Genomic DNA, 19112 nt, shown 5'->3' with positions numbered 1-19112 from the left:
GGCTAGGAGCTGGAACCAACTTCCAAGGGAAGTGGTGCTGGCCCCTACCCTGGGGGTCTTTAAGAAGAGGCTGGATGCCTACCTGGCTGGACTCATTTGAGTCCCGTTTCTCTTTTTGGGGTTTTTTGTTGTTCTCCCGCCCTGGCGGGGGGTCGGGCTAGAAGATCTACTAGGTCCCTTCCGACCCTTAATCTATGAATCTATGGATCTATGAAAGTGAGCTTAAATGCCTCTACCATAATAGTGAATTTGATCCAAGTTCAGTAGGCATAAACCTAGTTGTTCAATAGTGGTAAACCTAGTTGTATGACGTATTTGGCCATAAATGTGTGACACAAGGGGTGCATCTACATAGAAATTAATGCGAACCAATAAACTCTGTAGTTTATTGCTCCCAGGCATGCTGTTTGAACGTGTGCTGGGAGCAATAAACTCTGGAGCAATAAACCCCAGAGCTTATTGCTACATGAACATGTGCCCAAGACTGCAGCACATTGAGCCGAGTTGGACCAGCCCTGGCTGGCAGGGGCTTAGCGAGTCAGTGTGCCAGCCTGGGGCTGCTCCCCCGCCAGCTCAACATGCTACCAAGGGCCTAGCTGGAACATGAGGTGCTTCAGCATGGGGCTAGCCTAGCCAGCAGGCAGCCCCCACACTGAGGCACCCTCATGCTCCAGCCAGCCAAGGCAGCATCTACATGTGCGTTACTACAGAGTCTTTTACTCTGCAGCAGGATCGTACTTGTATTTACAATTACTTTCCTGCTGCAGTAAATTAATTTTCTGTAGCCTAATAGGGCTGCACATGTAGATGCCAAGACATTTACTACGCAGCGAATTAGTCTGCTGTGCAGTAAATGTTTTATATAGATGCAACCAAGGTGAAACAGAATACTAATGGCTGATTAAGATGCTTAAAACCTGAGTGTTAGAATTCTCATCTAAGCACTTTCAACTGAGACTGGAGAACAAAACGTCCCAAGAACTAGTGATCATCTACAAATCTTTCCACTTTTTGTTCATTTCTTTGACCTTGCTGTTTGCAACAGAAATATATATATTTCAAAGAATCCAAATCAAAACTAACCAAAAAAACCCCAACCTAAAACAAAGCAAAACTCAAATTAAAAAATCTCAAAATAAGCATACACACTTCTTCTTTGGGTGAAGAATGAGAAAACAAACAACCTATGTTAGATGCGTGCTTAATGCACTTGGAAAATGTTTAGATCCTAAGGTGAAGAGTGAAGAATAAGCACCTAGATAAAAGAGAAGGAATAGACAAGATACATGAAGTTCTGTAATGTAAGCAGTGAGGCAGGGTTTTCACAGAGCCACCTCTCTCATTCCATGTTTGTAATATGTCCATGTGGCTCTGTGATCCTACAGTTTTTTTAACATACTGATCTTTTCCTTTCATCTAAGCCCATGAGGGCATGGTTGGAGACACTTATGTAAGACCTGGATTCCTGTAAGTGTCAAGACCTTGACTGCCAAAATGAACAAAAGAGAAAATCAAACAGAAAGATGAGGTAACATCCACACAAAAACAACACTTATGGCCAACTGTGCTGGTTCTGATTAATGCTAGTGGATAAATGGATGGGGATAAGTACAAGAATAAAAAAATAAAAGTTAGAAAAAAGAGAGATCACAGTTTGGGGATGGTGGAGTTTATTTTCAAGTTGGACTCAACATGCAAAATTAAACGGGTAACTTTAAAAATCTAGAAAAAATATAAATGTTTTTAGGTTAAATATCAGTTTGTAACAAATATTGTATTGATGTTCTTTTTGCTGTATGCAAATGATTAACATTTGTAATTTTTTAGCTTGAGCTACCAATTAGGGTTGAGATGAAAATACTATATTTCACTGATGAACTAATACCCATCTTTTTGTTAAATGTATCTACTCAGTCACTGACATATGCTCTCTTTTCAAATGCATCTTAAGATAAAATGCAATCACTCAAATGTGAAAACTCCATATTCAAGTTTCCTCAGTTATTTATTCCAATAATTTTAGAATATATCCAGGACAGTTTTGCAAACTCCTTCAAATGCATTGCTCTAATCTATGAAAAATTGCTTGGAAGTCGCTATTTAAATTAAGTTTTTAAAAAAATATACAGTGCATCAAAGTCATAAACAAGGTTAAAATAGAGTATAAAATACTAAATAGAAATACAAAATAAAATTAGAAGCACTTTTTTCTGTTCACAGTGAATCAAAACAATACATGTTTAACAACAAAAAAGAATGGGGAAGATGCGATTTCCTAAAATACTGAACAAGAAATATAAGAAGGCTAATAGTGCAAGAAAAAATACGAAAAAACACTGAGAAAGCACAAAATATATAGAAAGAACGCTAACAGTAAAATGCAGTAAGATGCTGGAACTGTAATGTAATAACTGGATCAAAGGCATGTGGTGGAAGTCACGTGAGTGTAACTAAAAATGATTAGGAGTAATAATAATGATGATAAAGGTGATTGAGCTGATCTCTTTCAAAAGGAAAAAGTCAGGAACCTGAGAGGCTCTATATTCTTTTCATACAGAAACTAAAGCCATTCGCAAAAAAGAGCAATTTCAGCTTCTTGAAAATGCCACTGACATCAGTACAGTCTGACTAAATGTATACTACCTAATGCATATTTTAGTGCCTATCAACAGTACATAAAGTATTACACAGAAATGCATGCATAATAATAATACAAGCCTAAACCATTCAGCTGTATCACAAATAATAATTATCTGGGACACTAAAAGATCATGGCAAAAGCTAATCTAATAAGTCTTCCATTATCCTTTAATACTTTAAATCTGTGCCGTGAGCTAAACAGTTGTCAGAATTGAGTTCTGTTTACACTGAGCTGAATAACAGTGAAATAAACAGAGATCTCTGTTGAGCTCTAATTACAAAAACAAATTGTTCTTTCTGTAATCGAGCTGAAAAGGTTAGCTGCTCTCCACCCCTCGACTTTATGCTTACAGTAGGCATAAAAGGCAGATGAAAGATCATTTGTCTTCTGTTGTAGAGACAGGGACTGTAAAAGATGGTATAAAATATAAAGACCCACAAAATATCTCTGATTAGTAGCTTGCTTATAGGGATGAGGTCACAGCAAACCCAGTGGCTATTTTATATCAGATATTGTATTTCAGTATAACTCAGTTAATGGCATACTTGTCTCTCTCCAGTGCAGAGTGACTAAAGTATGACTTACCAGCTACATGAAGCCTATTGCTTCCCTCAACTTGAATAGTGGTGAAGTCTGAAAGTATCCAATACAGTCTTCTGCTCGAGATGGAACCAGGTACACTACATTTTCTGTGGTCCATAACTCCAAATTAAAAATTAATGGCTGCACATGCTCCACTTAATTTAATTTAGACACAATCTACAGGTTACAATAAAGTCGACAGTGTCATCCTTGAAAAGGTTAAAATGTTAGGACCCATCAGAAGGTGGACGTCAGAATCTTCAATAGGACTTTTATTCCATGCTTTTAGTGATCAATTTTAAGAAATGTTTATGGGAGGCTAGATACTTCCTGATAGTCTACATTCTTCCTGTCTTCTGGTTTTTTGTGGCAATTGATGAAAGATCACACATGGTACATATTATCTACCAGAAAAGCAAACAAAGCTGGACACTAAGAGAAATTCCCCACTGTCCCCAGCATCCTTGCCAACATTTTCTTTTATATCACCACAGATTAATTGGCCTCTGGCACCAATACTAATGTTTACAGCTGAACACAAGATGCTGTTGACTCCATATTCACAGCCTTAGATAGCTCCCTGCAAACAATTGCTACTCTACAGGCATTGCATTTAAGTACAACTAAATTTATGTGCATTAAGCTAATGCGCACCAAGTGATTTTTGGCAGGTGTCTACACTTGGCACTAAAGTTAGTGCCAAGTCCCTGAAGCCCTGCCATATGCCCCTAGTGGCTGGGCAGACCTAGCACTAAAGTTAGTGCTAGGCTGCATCTACATGTGCGTTAATGAGCTTTAACTAATGACGCCTAAATTCAATAACTGCAGGCATTTTTCCACGTGATTCTGATGCAGCACCACGCACTTTTAATTAGTGAGCTGCGCTAATTAAATGTGCCCACATGTCACGTGTATCAGCAGTGCAGTGTATCCCTGTACTGAGAATATGGTGGTGGGGTGCTTTGAACTAAAGCACATCAAACATGCAGTATTTCAAAGTGCACCGCCACCATTTTCTCAGTGCAGAAATGTGCTGTGCTGCTGATACGCATAATGCATGAGGCTGTCAGAGCACCTCCTGGTAATGGCACTGGATGGATTTCCAGTGCATCAGAGCATGCTCCCTGCATGTGTGTAAACGCCCTTTATTGCAGGTATCAAATTTAGGTGGGATTAGCCTGATTTCACCATTTTAAATAAGCATTAAGAGTGTTTATGGGTAGATGCATGCTTGTAATGCATATTCAATTAGGCTAATGAACATTAACACATCTCATGTAGACGTGCCCTACAAGCATGTAATTCATTTCCTGAGAGCAATGCTATTATAATGCAATTAATATAACACAGCTGCTCAGAAGGTAGCATTGTTGTGACAGTGGCCCACTACAATAATGGGCATTTTTACACATGCAAGCGCCACAGCCCTGGGTCCTTGGAAAAGCTCCTGGCACTGTGATTCTTACAATTGCATAAGCAGCAAAATGCACATCAGTGCTGTGTAAATGGTGGCAGCATGCTTTTGAACTAAAACACATCAGAGGTGCTTTAGTTCAAAAGTGTACTACCGCCATTTTCTGTATGCTGACATGCATTTTGCCACTGATAAAACTGCACACAATGCAGCGCAGTTCGCCTCAGCTCACGTGCAGAGCTGACTCGATTAATCAAGTCTGCCCTGAAGCAGCGGATCTCTGGCACATCGTGGGACAAAAGTATTTGTATAAATGCCCAAGCAGACTAAATGAATTAGTTTTACATGAATCATTCTGCTCATTCATTACCACAGATACATTTCACTAGTCCTAGATTGCTTTGCTTATCTGGCATCATAACTAAAAGCTATGGTTTTTTCAGCTCTGCACCCCAGGGAGAAAGCTATTAATGTTTAAATAAAGCTAATAGGTTGCAGAAAGCACAGTACCAACTCATTTGGTGAAGACAACTTGAGTCACCTTAGATATTTGACTTGCTTATGTTCTCATCCAAGAATACTGCTAAATTAGTGCTCTAAAACACTACCAGTTTACATAAACAATTTTATTTTATGAATAACTAATACAGCATGAATATACTCACTGCTGGACTAGTAAAAGCGTAGTATTTCAGTATAACAAGTACACAGATAGCCATAAAATAAAAACAAGTATATGCTGCTCAAGTCAGGCAAGAAAGGACTATTGAGAAATTTCACTAAGTGTGACAATGGCCCAGTATATTGTTTCTTTGAATGGTGGATTAAAAAAACCCAGGCAATTAAACCTACTTAATTCCCAATTCCTACAAAACTACATCAGAAATCCTAAAAATTTAAGGCTCATTTAAAGCAAACCAAGTGGGCAATTAACAGCTTGTTGAAGATGCCAATCAACTGGGGATGTGGGAGGAATTTAAGCAGATATAAGTACTGCCAACCCTCATGCTTTACTATTTTTCTTCTGCTAAAGCAGTAAAACTTCAGTCAGTTTACTCTCCTGAAAGAAGTAAAAAACTTTCTTAAGTTGTTGAATTTCTATTTATGATTCTCTTGAAAGGGATCTTTTTTAATACTAGAGATGTGAAAAAGTCTTACACTTTGGCAATGAAATGATTACCTTCTTTATCCAGGGTAATTGATAAAAAATAAATTTAAATTTCACTCTTACTGCCGTTGAATTTCTAATATATTTGACTAGGTACAATGTATCTGCACTTACATTAGACTTTCAAAGTCTGACTACTATGGATTTTAGGATCTTAACATCTTGTACTCAACAATACTTTAAATCCTTTTCAGTTTTTCTGTTTGTCTAATGTACAAATCCGAGCTTTCTATTATGAAAGAAATCACTTCACAGCAACCATTCATGGTATGGAAGAGAGAGCTATTATCTTTGTATATCCTTTTTTATAAATTGCTGTCCTTAAGATGCTAGGACATAAAGTTGTTTTTTTCTCTGAATAGAAATAACTGAAATCTGCACCCAGTACAACAGAAAACATAAAAGGATAATGATTTTTGCAAGATATGATATATCACTACTACCTAAAATATAATTTCTAAAGTACAATATGAACTAATCAGACATATTCATTAATCTGCTATCTCGTATTATACGTACTAACCCTTTCCACTCACCTTTAATATTGGTTTCAGGAAATAATCAGGAAAATAAGTATACCATTTCCACCTTAAGGGCTAATAATTTTAGAGGAGGGAAAAATAGATTTATGTCTTAAAACGTGCCTGCACTTGCTGCACATAACCTAAATTGTTCAGATAACTGCACGCAATTTTGAAGGCCCTTCCATTATGACCAGCTTTGAAAAAGGTAATCTTAAATTCAAAGTTTAGGATGAGAACCAACAGTTCTTACTGGAATACATCCTGATTTGTATAGGATAGAAAAAGAACCTTGTTATCTTCTATGGTAGCAGTCATAAAAACACAATTAACAAAACTATTCCATGCCACGAACTGTTTAATCTTACCAGACTGTGGAATCCAAAACTGACTAGTGCGCTTACAATTAGAAAAACAGTCAAACATGTAATTTGTCAAAAATGAAATTTAAGTAATGAGTGCCTTTCTTTCTTTTTGCCAACTATCTTTACTGAATAGATCCATGGCCCTTCAGGCTAGTGAGTATTTAGGCCTACAATTGAGGAAATTATCTATGCCATCTTCAGGACCACTTACCTATGCCATCTTCAGGACCATATCAATGCCATCGTCAGGACAAGTGAAGACTGCACTATGCCACTTCCTCTTTAAAGAACTGATATTTGAAGTTGACAATCTCTTACAATCACCCTGTTGCCAAGCTTCTCTTTGTGTTTACAAAATAAACTAAACTAAAGTAAAATGGCATCTGCAAATATCTTGAACCCCTCAAATTCAACCTTCTGGCCAGGACTAGGCATAGAGACATGTCTTGTATGCTGATGAATTCTCAAGGAAAGAACTTTGACTACTCAGACGAAAAGCTTGATATTCCTGTAGTGAGACAGAAGTAAAACTAGTAGGGAATTTCCTGGCAAAAAGGATTTTGTTGGGAAAATGTCAGTTCATTAAAACAAAAAACTTGGACTTATCTACTTCAGTTAACTTCTAAAGTAGTAGATTTCCTGCTATGTAGATTTTTCCCCTGAGAACATGTAAGAATACTCATCTGTATGACTATGGCTCCCAGGCTTTCAGATCCATGCCAGAGAAGATGGGGAGCCAAGGGCATACAAATCCCTGGGATCTACAGCACTTGGACTGTTAGACTGAATTTAATTTTTAAATTGTCAAAACCAACATTTCAATTATTTCTAAACTTTCTTTTATTTTCCTTGTGTGGAAAGTTTAAATGTCCACTGTTCGTTTCAAATTAGGATTTTTTTCAAACTTTAAAATGTCCTCTAAAGCATTCTTATTTTTGACACATTCTAGTCACAAGACTCACTTCTGAGACCCTGGCAGACTGGACAGCACACTTGGACAATTGTTTACTTCAATTATTTCTGCTTAAAGTTGCCACATGCAGCTTCTCTTCATCTCCAAGGGCTGTTACATTTGGAGTTCTGCAGGGATTAGTACTGTTTTCCCTACTTCTTCAGTTTGTACAGGACTTTGCTTAGAAAGGATTATAATCTTTCTAAGCAAAGTCCTGTACAAGTGAAGTCCTGTACGAGTGAAGTCTGTAGTTGAACAGACTTCACTCGGAACAGTGAACAATAAATGGAACCCAGCCTTGTATCTCCTTCTAAGAAGATGCCATCACAAAAAGTCCAGAGAGCCTTTGAAAGATTAGCAGTTGAATAAAGAGCAGCTGGTTTAAACTCGGCCTATGTAAGAATGAAGTGATAACGGTAGGAAAAGGAATGCCCAGAGAAGATCATTGCTAATATTGACTTCTGTCCACAAGAAGCACGTGTCCTATCTTTACCTAGGCAGTACAAAGTCTCTGTACATTACTAAACATGCCACTAGTCCCAGACATTTAGCTAGTAGAAATAGCAAGAAATGCCTTCTTTCACCAGTATTTTTAGAGGCCGAAGGTAAGGCAGGATAACTATAGAGACTAACTGATTCAGAGAGACATGAGCTTTTGTAGGCAACAACCTCCTTCATCAGATGCTATGAATAAAAGCAGATGGTTGCCTAGGAAAGTTCATGCCTCTCTGAATCAGTTAGCTTCTAAAATGCCACTTTGCCCTGTCTTTTGTCTGACTTGAGATTAACCTGGCTAACCACCTCTCTGCTGCATTTTTCCAAAAGACTATGCCTACTTCAACTGGGCTTACATTTAACCACAGACATCAGTGTGTTGGTCACGTCCAGAATGGACTCTTGTCATTTGCCTTATGTACAACTGAGTGTGATAGCAACATGAGAACTTCAATTTGGACAGAACATTGTAGGCTGGTCCTTTAGAGGAAGAAAAACCAAAAAGAAGATATCACACTTTCCACTCGCACTCAATTTACTTCCAGTGCTGGTTCAAGATCTTGGCCATAGTGCCAAGTAGTATGCAACCAAGAATAATTCTCCATTCATTGCACATTGAGACTGCTGTGTTCTTTTCCTGTGTTGTCAAGCAGATCTCTCTGTACTGTTGAAAGGACTGATACTTCCCGTATGGCCTTTCCATGACATGATTGTCTCATGTTATAGGGCTATCATGGTGTTTAAAGCTTTGGTCCTATTCCTGATCTGCACTGTTCAGTTGACCCCTCTGTCTTATAATGCATCCTGCCACCTATCTTAGACTAAGAAGCATCATGGACTATGAGGCAACAATAGATTAGGGGGTATAAAAATTGGCCTGGAGCCCAAAACTGCCCAGGCAGCAACACGTAACAGCAGTGCTTATAAAGTGGGCTAGCAGCTTGAGGCCATTTTGATAAAATATCTTCAAATAATGTAATTTATACATTTGTTTCCAAAACACTAAGTGAAATGCAATTAATGATTGTCTGCACAGAATTAATGATTTTAAAACAAAATAATGAGATGATAATACCTTGTTTACTTTATTAAATTGAGATATAAAAGGAAGGTTAATTGAAAAGTAAAAGAAAGTACTTTATAAATTATAATGTAAAAAAAAAGGGGTTTTATGAGTTACTAAATTGTAATACAAGCTGGAACTCTATTTGCTAAAATACCATGGGTATATTAGGGCAGGGGTGTCAAACTCCAGTTGGATCTAGATCTTGGGACTCCTTGTGGGCTGTGTCCAGCCCAAGGCATCGGATGGCTTTGGTGATGGCAGCATGGGTGCCAGCAGCTCCAACTGCCACCCAGTGTACACAGTGGTCCTGACCACTCCAGCTCTTACCATGTGCTGCATGTCCCATGCTGGACTTAGGTCCACTGCCACTGTCATGTTTTGTGCCATGGCAGCAGCTCTGGCTCTGGCATGGAGCACACAGTGGTGACTAATCTGGCTCTAGGTTTGGCATGAGACATGGAGCACGTGGTGGCAGTGGCAACAGTGGAGCTGGAGTCCAAGGAGCTGGTGCTATCATGGTGGTGACAGGTGAGGTGACCAGAGAGCAAGCAGAGCTGTGTCATCCCTCACTCACCCTCCTGCTGCTGATTGTCATGTTGTCTGAGTCCAAAAACCCTGATTCTTTGGAAAACCACTTCACCCTGCCATACCCCCAACATCCAATGGCCTTCAGTAGCCCAGTGGCTAGATGCAGCAGCAATCTGAGCCGGATCTGTGGACCACATCTGACCCATCTCTATTTTTGACACCCTTGTATTATGGAAAACATTCATGTGTATTTATCCACCCTCTGGCACTCTGGAAAAATAATGGGAATTAACTAAAGATGTGAATTTAAAATGGATTAGTTAAATGGTATCAAACTACTTTCTCAGCACTTCTATTTAGTTTAGCTTATTTTGCTTTCATGTTTGGAGGACTGTCCACACAATAATACAATGTAATGTAATGAAATCCACTTTCAATTCACCTTTGGAAGTGCATTAAGCTAAACCAAATTAAGGCCACTTAAAATCTCAAAGAGTTACCACGTAAGAGTTTAACCCAATTTAACTCATCCATTTTAAAAGTTAATTTGGATTAATTTCCTGATGTTCACTGCCTCTGTGTAAACAAACCAGAATCACAAACAGATTTACTGTAACAAGGAAGGGGAAACACACACCTACACACCACTGATATTGATTTATTTCTGAATGAGGTTTTGAATAGATGACCTTTGAAAAAGCTTTCCCAAATAACTGTGTTTGCTAATGGTGTGGGAAAGGCAAAAAAGATAACACCGTTTGAAGAATAAAACTAAGTTATGTATTTGAAATACTGGATAATAAAATACAATACTATATTTACTTAATTCAAAGAAAAGTTCTTTCCCCCCATATAACACAAAGTAAAAAGCCCCTCCTCCTAGAATTAAGTATGAGGGTGGGGGCAGAGGGCAGGTGGCTGCTATGGTTCCACAGGTTTGGGGCCTTAGTTGCAGCTGCTGCCTACCTAATCCTCACCTGTCCCCCATCACCACCTCTACATACCGCCATCTCATCCCTGCAACCTCTTTCCTCCATCTTCCCTATGCAGCTTCTGCTCCTGTCTACCTCTCTCTTTCCCCTGCCCCTTACCCTTCCACTGCACCAGCAGAATCTGTACAAGCTGGGGCAATGAGTATGGCCCTAGCTCAGCCCTACAGCAGCAGCTTGTATGGGTGCTATGGAGGCTGGGCTGGGGCTACAATGGGGATAGAGCCTGCCATTGTGGAGCACAGCCTGTGGAGGAGTGGGAAGCAGAGGCTGGGAGGAGATGGGGGATCATAGGTTGGGAGGAGTGGGGAACAGAGGCTGCGGGGGATGGAGGAGCATAGGCTGGGAGAAGTGGGGTGCAGAGGCTGGTGAGAAGCAGAATCTGGGAGAAAAGGGGAGCAGAGGCAGCAGGGGGACAAGCAAGGGGCTGAAGTGGCAGGCAGCAGGCACAAGCAGAGGACAAGCTGCTTGACCTCCCCATGCCATCTGCCTTCCCACTGCCTGACTCCATGCAGCAGTGAGAGGGATGAGTTAAAGATAACCCTCCAGTAATTGGATTCTATACATGGAATATTATAACACATTTATAATTTTTCCATGTATAGAATCTAATTATTGGGGGGGTCATCTTAAATTTAGGATTATCTTAGATTTAAGTAAATATGGTAATACATGTATTCAAAACTACTGTCCTTGATATGTATCAAAAATATACAAAACAGAAATAAACCAGTCACTAAATATACAGCTTTAAATCAATGGTCTAAAGGGAGATAATTAGTGATTGCTACTGAGGATTATTGTCATCAGAAAATTCCTAAATGAATTTGAGAAATATTGGACCCCTTACCAGGCAGAGCAAAGACAGAGATACCTGCTTGAGCCTTCAAGTAGGGGTGTAATTATCGAAGATTATTTTCACAAAGGAATGTTGAAAGGGGGCTGACTTCACTCCTGGGTATGGGATGTAGGATCATGGAATAAAATTCAAGTAATTGAAAAAGCTATGAAGACCTCTGTAACTGATTTGAAGTAATGCCAGCACTAGTTTTTGCTTCCTTTCTATTCAGTTCAAAAGAAGATTTTAAGATGGCAGTGTGGTACATTACCATCATGGTTTCAACCATTACTGCCTGATTTTAGACTCTTGCTTTCCAGACAGTCTGTGTCTTTATGCACTTTCTAATTCTCACAGATGTAGATCTTACATGCTAAATAAAATGTTTAAATTAGTGTAGTAGTCGCTGAATCAGTGCTTACACTGCACCTTGCTGACAATTTTTATTACACTTACTTTCATATCCATTTTTCTGAATGTCAGTGAGCTATTTTAAGTCCTAGCTTAGTTCAGCCTAAACCAGGTATTAAAATATCTACATCAGAAAATTAAAAGCAGTTTAGATAAGCAACAGTTTATTTTCATAAAGCCAGATGCTTACTAACACGATTGCCTATAAATATAAAAAAACATTTTCTGAAATACGTGCAAGATCCCCCTTTCAAAGAAACACTTTGTTCTACTACAGCAATGCTGGACAGAGCCCCAAGCTTATAAGGAATCACATTAGAAAAATGGTTACAGATACTAAATGTCCACAGAAAATATGATCCTAGATTCCGTTCCGTAGTTTTTCATGATTGCTGTTACTAAGATATAATCATTTTAAACAGAAACTTCATTTATTTTTCAAATTTGATCAGCAGTGCTGCTTTCAAGCCTCAATGATAGTAAAGCAAACTTATTAAATTCATTCATTTATTTTTATAGTAAAGCATTAAATATATATTTTAATAAATGATAAGAGCCAAATATTAAAATTTCAAAATATTAGTGGCACCAAACCAACATACTTTCTCTCAGACTCCCTTCCTCTAGCTGCCACTACTGTCACTGCTACACACACACTTACTTGCTCGATCCCTCCTTCCCTCTGACTGCCACTGCTGCTACACGCATGCACACACACACACGAATGCACATAGACACCTTTCCTGCTTCCTTCCTCCCCCTTCCCTCCCTCTACTCAACTGTGCTGCTCAGCTGTCACTCCAGGGTATAAATCTGAGATGATAGCTAGCCCACCTGGGAGTGGTGCCTCCTGGGATACTGAAGGACCATAAATTGGTTGCTTATTATACTGAAGGAGTCTGAAGTGAAGCTAACTTGAGCTGGGTAGCACAACTCAGAGATAACCCTTGCCTAGATTGTCATAATTTTAAGATACTTTTTGCACTTGTTAATGATTCTGACCATATGAATACTCACATTTTAAGTGCCTTAATGTGATCTAACTGAAATGTGTAACTTCACTCTAAGGCTATATGTAAGTCTATGAACAAACATATTCTTTAACAACTTTGACAGGGAAGGGGAGCTGCCATTCAGGATTACACATCAGTTGTTATGATCTTCCTGTTATATCTGCAAGATTCAGTAGCAATGCAAGTGAGTTAAGTTGCTCTAAATATAAAACTAAATGAACTAGATTTAAAGTCACAGTAGTTCTGTTACACTTGTACTTTTATGGATTTATACAGATGTAACATATTTACAGTATCAGCTTATATCATATCATTTTTAAGACCCAGACAGACAAAGCGTTGGCTGGGATCTTGTAGTTGGGGGTGGTCCTACTTTGAGCAGGGGGTTGGACTACATGACTTCTTGAGGTCTCTTCCAACCCTATTTTATTTTGATTCTAGGACTTCAACTTGTTACACCTCTTGCATCTGTGTATAAGAAAGCATAACTTCTGCACAAGCCAGAAGTTATGCAACACTACAAAGGTTAAGGTACATCGAAGTTAAAGGTTTGGAAGGTAAGCAATATGAGGAGAGGCTGAGAGAATTAAGCACATTTTACTTGCAGAAAAGAGAATTAAGGCGAGACATGAAAGAAGTCTCTAAACATCTGAAGGGTTATCATAAAGAAGGAGAACAACTTTTCTCCCTTCCTGCAGAGGGCAGGACACAAAGCTTTAAATTCCAGAAAAGCAGGTTTAGATTTGATATCAGGAAATTCTAGAGAAAAAAAACAGACTCACAACTAGGAATGAGGAGCAGTGCCTGGAGCACATTGTGAAAAGCAACAGTTGAAAAGGCCAGGAGACACATACACACAAATACCCACCCAGGACCTCTCAGGGCATTACTCAGAGGACAGGGCCATCCTCAGTTGCAGAAGAATGGCGCAGAACTCCACACCTGGCTTGGTTATGAAAGAAGATTAATGGAGCTGTGATACATTTATAGAAAGGAATACAATAATAAAAAGAGAGTGCTGGCTTTCCAGTCAGGGTGCGTGATACGTGGAGTTATGAACACAATTTTCAGTGCAAAGTAGAGAGTGTCTAGTTATTCCATGCTTCTGGACTTTGCTGGTTGCCATGTGGGACAAGGAAGGATTTTTTTCCCCTCCAATTTGCAGCTGGTACCTCGATTTCTTTTCCACCTTTGGCAAAAGCACTGAGTGATGGCCACAGCCAGGGCTTGATATTCCATGTGTACTGATGGGTGTGCTGATTCTCTTCCTGCGCCTTAAAAAATCCAGAAGCTTCTGGCTAGAGGTTCCTTGGGTTCAAGTTTGGGATCAGGAAGGAAATTTACCCCCGTGGTCAGGCTAGCATCGACTGTGAGGATTTTTGCCTTTCTCTGCCTGGGGAGCACAGTCCTTTTCCTTGGATCTCTTGAACCCTCTTTTCCCATTTTACCTACATCAAGTTAAAGGGTTGATGTTTATGCCTGGTAATTGTGTGTAAAGGTTCTTCTTCAAGTTTTTTAAGGGCAGGTTAGGCACTTGTCTAGGATAATTTGTATAGGGATGACCCCTGAGCAGAGGGTTCAACTAGATGATTTCCTGAGGTTTCCTCCATCTCTGCTTTTCCCTAATTCTAGGATTCTAAGGTAGAAGTTGTTTTAAGTCACACCTGCTTCTGCCTTCTCTGTGTACAAGTTAAACAACTCAAAACCTCTAATACACCAACAAAACAGATAAAATGTTTGCTACAATGTCTAAATCAATGGATTGATATCTAAGTTAGACTGCTTTCCCTGTCATTTTAAAATTTGACCTTTCTGCTTATTCAAAGAAATGTGCATATCTCATTTCAGTGATACAAGGACATTCTCAAAGTTCAGATTTTCAAGTCTTATTTTCTTACAGTATAAATCCACCCTCCCTTTGCCAAGCAATTTATTTTAAATAAAATATTTACTTAAATATTATGCTTAACTTATTTTTTCTTTTTAAAAAATTAAACTTTGTGTTTAACAAGAGGGTGGACAAATTCATAAACTACCTGTTCTCCTTATATGCATGAAATGTCATCTGTGCCAGTTGGTTACTACCTGTCAAAACTGAAAAGAAAAGCAAAGCTGCCATTGACAACTCTAGCCCATGAGCTTTTGACTGATGTATAATACACCCAGATTTGCTCTGAAAGAAGTTTTTCATTGAGCAAAGTACTTGATAATGATGTTACTTAGAAGATGGAAATTTATGAAGCCTGCTCAATTCCTGGAAAGTCCTGTTAGATTTGCCAGATACACAGCCCTCTACTACATCCTTAAATACATGCAAATGCTGAGAAGAAAGAATACGTTCACTGTTACTAATATTGATGCTATGCAGCATTTTGGTAACCACAGCTTCACTATAAAATGTTGAGAGCAGCAACTGGGATAAACACATGTATCCCAGCAAAAGATGGTCTAGTTGGCTGATGTCATTTAGGGAGTTTATGTAGTAATGGTGGAAGAAAAAGCCTTTATTGGAATATATATAGTGTCCCTAATATCAACACAGCTATTCTATTAGAGATATAGCAGCTAGGTGCTCCTCCACTATAGACGATCCAAGTAACCCGCTCTGAGTACCGTAACCTGGGATACAGTCTTCAACACTGCACAGATCTGAGACCTAGTAGAGACTTCCAAATGCCAGTATATAAGTCTATACTACTTCTGAATCATTCCCCCTCTGTACTATTGTGGTATCAAGTGGGCATATCTACATATGTATTTACATGTGCCTAAATTTAATGCACCTTTGCTTAAGGCACATTAAGGCAATTTAGGCACATGTTTACACACGGATGTGCTAATGCACATTAAGGTGCATTAAATTTAGGCATGAATAACTAAGTCACATTAACGCATGTACAGACACTCTAATGAACATTAATGTCGTGTCTGTCCATTGCTGCACACCGCATTAATGCACATCAGTCCATCTGGACATGCATTAGTGCAATTTAGCTATTTACGCCTAAATTTGATAACTGCTTTATTCAGGTATCAAATTTAGACTCACATAGCCTTAAATCATCATTTTTATGGTGCATTAAGGGCCCACACATGTAGACACATACCTTTAATGTGCATTAAAGTGGTGATTTTAGGCTAAAAGTGTTAAAAGAGGCACGTGTAGCTGTGTCCAGTGAGACCTAATCAGAGGCAGGTCAAATTCATTCAGGTGCTGCACTGTATATAGATATCTGTATGGCTTCCAGTTCAAGAAGTAGCTCAAATGGGAAGCAGAGTAGCAGCTTTATGTTTTGCTGCACATGACTAACTGGAAGAATAACACAGGCTTTCAGCAGATGCCTTATCACACACTGGCTGTGTCTACATGAGACGCTTACTACACAGTAGCTCATTACTACTGCACAGTCAGCGTCACCAGGAAGCCATGTGGGGACACTACTGCACGGTTGTTTAGTACTTAGGTATGCAAGTGCTAAATGACTGCACATTAAGAACTGCTCAGTCAGCATCTTGTGTAGACACAGCCACTGCCCAGCAGCATAAGAACATTTAAGTGGGAGGATTCAGCCAATACAAGATTACTTTTTCAAATTTGGGACAAAAATTGCATTTGAGAGTCTTTTTGAGGACACTGGATACAGCGCTGAAATGCAGGACTATCTTAGGAAATTTGAAATGTCTAGTCACTTTAAGACAAGCCTCAACTCTAATGCAATATTTATACCTACTCAACTATGATGAGTGTAATAGGACAGGACAAGGGCCCAAGTGTCTTAACCACATATTTATTTTGATTTAATAAGATTGTTACTGTATGTTTATTAAATGCCAATTGATTCTTAAACATATTTGCCAAGGATTAACAGCTATTTAAGAATCTATCCTATTTAATGAATATACAAGAACTGTCTTAGATTTAATAAGTTTGATTTAATGAGATCATGAATGATTTCAAACAACCAAATGATAACATTTACTAAAGATTAACACTATGCAAAATAAAGATAACTTATAGAGAGGTTAGTTTTTAATTGAATCATCCTTTGGTATTTAATTAACCTAATGTATAATAGCTCAAGTGGTCAGATAAATATATATATATTATTTTGGCTTTTAATTAGACTCCCATATAGTCTTGGACCAACAGTGAATATTTTCTGTCAGTCATTCAGAAAGAATATTTCAATAGGCTTTCCAGGGGTATCATCCAAGTTGATCGCAGATTCTAATTTGAAATATCAAATGTACTATCTTTTATTGCTTTTGGCACCCAAGCTATATGCCCATAATCATTCCAGAGCAAAGCTAAATAGATGAATATTTAACTAAAGCATGAAGAATTATGGGTTTTATACTAGTCTTCATTTTTCAAGTGAATAAAAAAAGAATCCTCTAGAACCTAATTTGGAGATATGAAAGTTGGGATGCATTCAGCAATGCCTCCACAAAGACCATATTTCTAATGAATGGAAAACAGCTGTTCTCTGTGGCATTATCTCCCCACTAATACAGTAAAAATTTTAGAAGTTAATGCTGATGCTTCTGCTATTAATTTCATATCATAAACATACTCTTGTGGGAGGTGGTTTTTAACAGCCGCTGTATAGTACTTAGGAACCTGGAGCCTGCAAAAACCTTGTTTCTGTGAAGCAGAGGGCCGTATAGCAGAGGATGCTGGATAGAAACATTTGGCCCCCAGCAGATTCTGAGACAATCTGCAGGTCTGGAAGCCTGAATCTCTTTTCCACTTTTTTATAAAGCAACAATTTTAAGCCTAAATTTTTTGTTTCCCCTCTGGTAAAATAACCTAGCGGGGGGACAATTTGGGCTTTAGTTTTTAATGTATTCTTTAAAAATAAAGTTTGACTTTAACTAAAGATTTCTTTATTGCTGTTCTTGCTTTCTCAAATAACCGAAGTGTCTTAAATTTTATTAAGAATGTGATTGATATTTTCCTGTCCTTTTGAAAATTAACAATACATTTTTGTTAAGAAATAGGCTCTTCTTATAGGTAGTTTGTTTTACTTTTGTGCTATATTTCTGAAGCTGCTTACCTCCCAACTGCTTTCAATAATATAGTACAAGAGTAACTATTAAACAGAGAAACATAACCCAACCCCCAAATTTTACTATTGTGAATGTTCTGCAAATCTGTTTGTCTTTGGTTTACACATAAAATATCATATAAACAGCAGAGAAGGGTGACATTTGGCAGTTGATAGTGAAAACTTATAGTTAAGTTATTCTTAGTCAGCTTAGAGCGGTAACCAGAGATCATAAGATATTGACCTAAAACAGAGAAGGCAAGGGATACTCTGCTTATTCTGATTAACCTCCAATTTACACAGCTGTGTGTGAAAATAATATGGTAAGCCTAACTCTAGTTTAAGTTTATTCCAAATTTATTTGTACCAATAGGAGTAAGAAAAATAGCATTCAGCAGACAGCAGCTATGTGTCTCGGGCCTTGTCCCTTATAAGCGTGCATGTTCAGTTTGCAGCACCAATAACCCACCTACGGTGCTGCAAACTACATGTACCATACGTGCATGTGTTTGCCACACTGCTAATTTGCAGTATGACAGGGGTTTTTTTAACACCACAAGATCACAGTGTCAAAAAAAAACTACCAACAAAAGCTGCACACTGCATGTGCTGCCCCAAACTGCAGCCTGGCTAGAGCATGCTCCAGCTGCCAGCCAGGCTCTGTGCACCCAGATTGCTACCGCTGCAGCTTTGGGAGGCCCCCAAAACCCCAAGTAAGGCTGCTGGGGCCAGCCCCGGTGCTAGCCCTAGCCTCCCGTACCCCACCTGGGGCAATCTGCTGCATGCCAGAGTACATGTGTAGGGGCTTGCCTGGGGACAACTAGCAGCGGCACAAATACATGCTGCTGCTGTCTGTCCCTGGGGAAACACATGGTCCTGCTCATGGGGACACGCCTCATGTGGGCAGTGCAGTCTCTGGCTATTGTGAAAGGATCTAACTGTCTTGTACTTATTTGCCAGTTTCTCTTTTGTGCTAAAGGCTGTATTCTTAATTTGCATGCTTGTCAACCAAATTCCTCTCTCCTCCCTTGTCCTCTTTCTCTCTTGCCTCTCTCTCTTTCCATATTCCTGGAAATCAGAA

The 19112-nt window shown here is 38.8% G+C and overlaps 1 protein-coding gene across 1 annotated transcript in view; it reads right to left on the bottom strand.

Annotated features, from left to right (window-relative positions):
- Window positions 1–19112, bottom strand: part of PCDH17 (protocadherin 17) — a 146601-nt gene that overhangs the window by 60720 nt on the left and 66769 nt on the right. The gene's annotated exons all lie outside the window — the stretch shown is intronic.

Source organism: Gavialis gangeticus, unplaced genomic scaffold (genome assembly GCF_001723915.1).
Source record: "Gavialis gangeticus isolate Ggan-Ray unplaced genomic scaffold, GavGan_comp1, whole genome shotgun sequence".
NCBI lineage: Eukaryota > Metazoa > Chordata > Crocodylia > Gavialidae > Gavialis > Gavialis gangeticus.
Note: the sequence above shows the minus strand (reverse complement) of the source record. Positions and strands in the feature narration are given on the sequence as shown.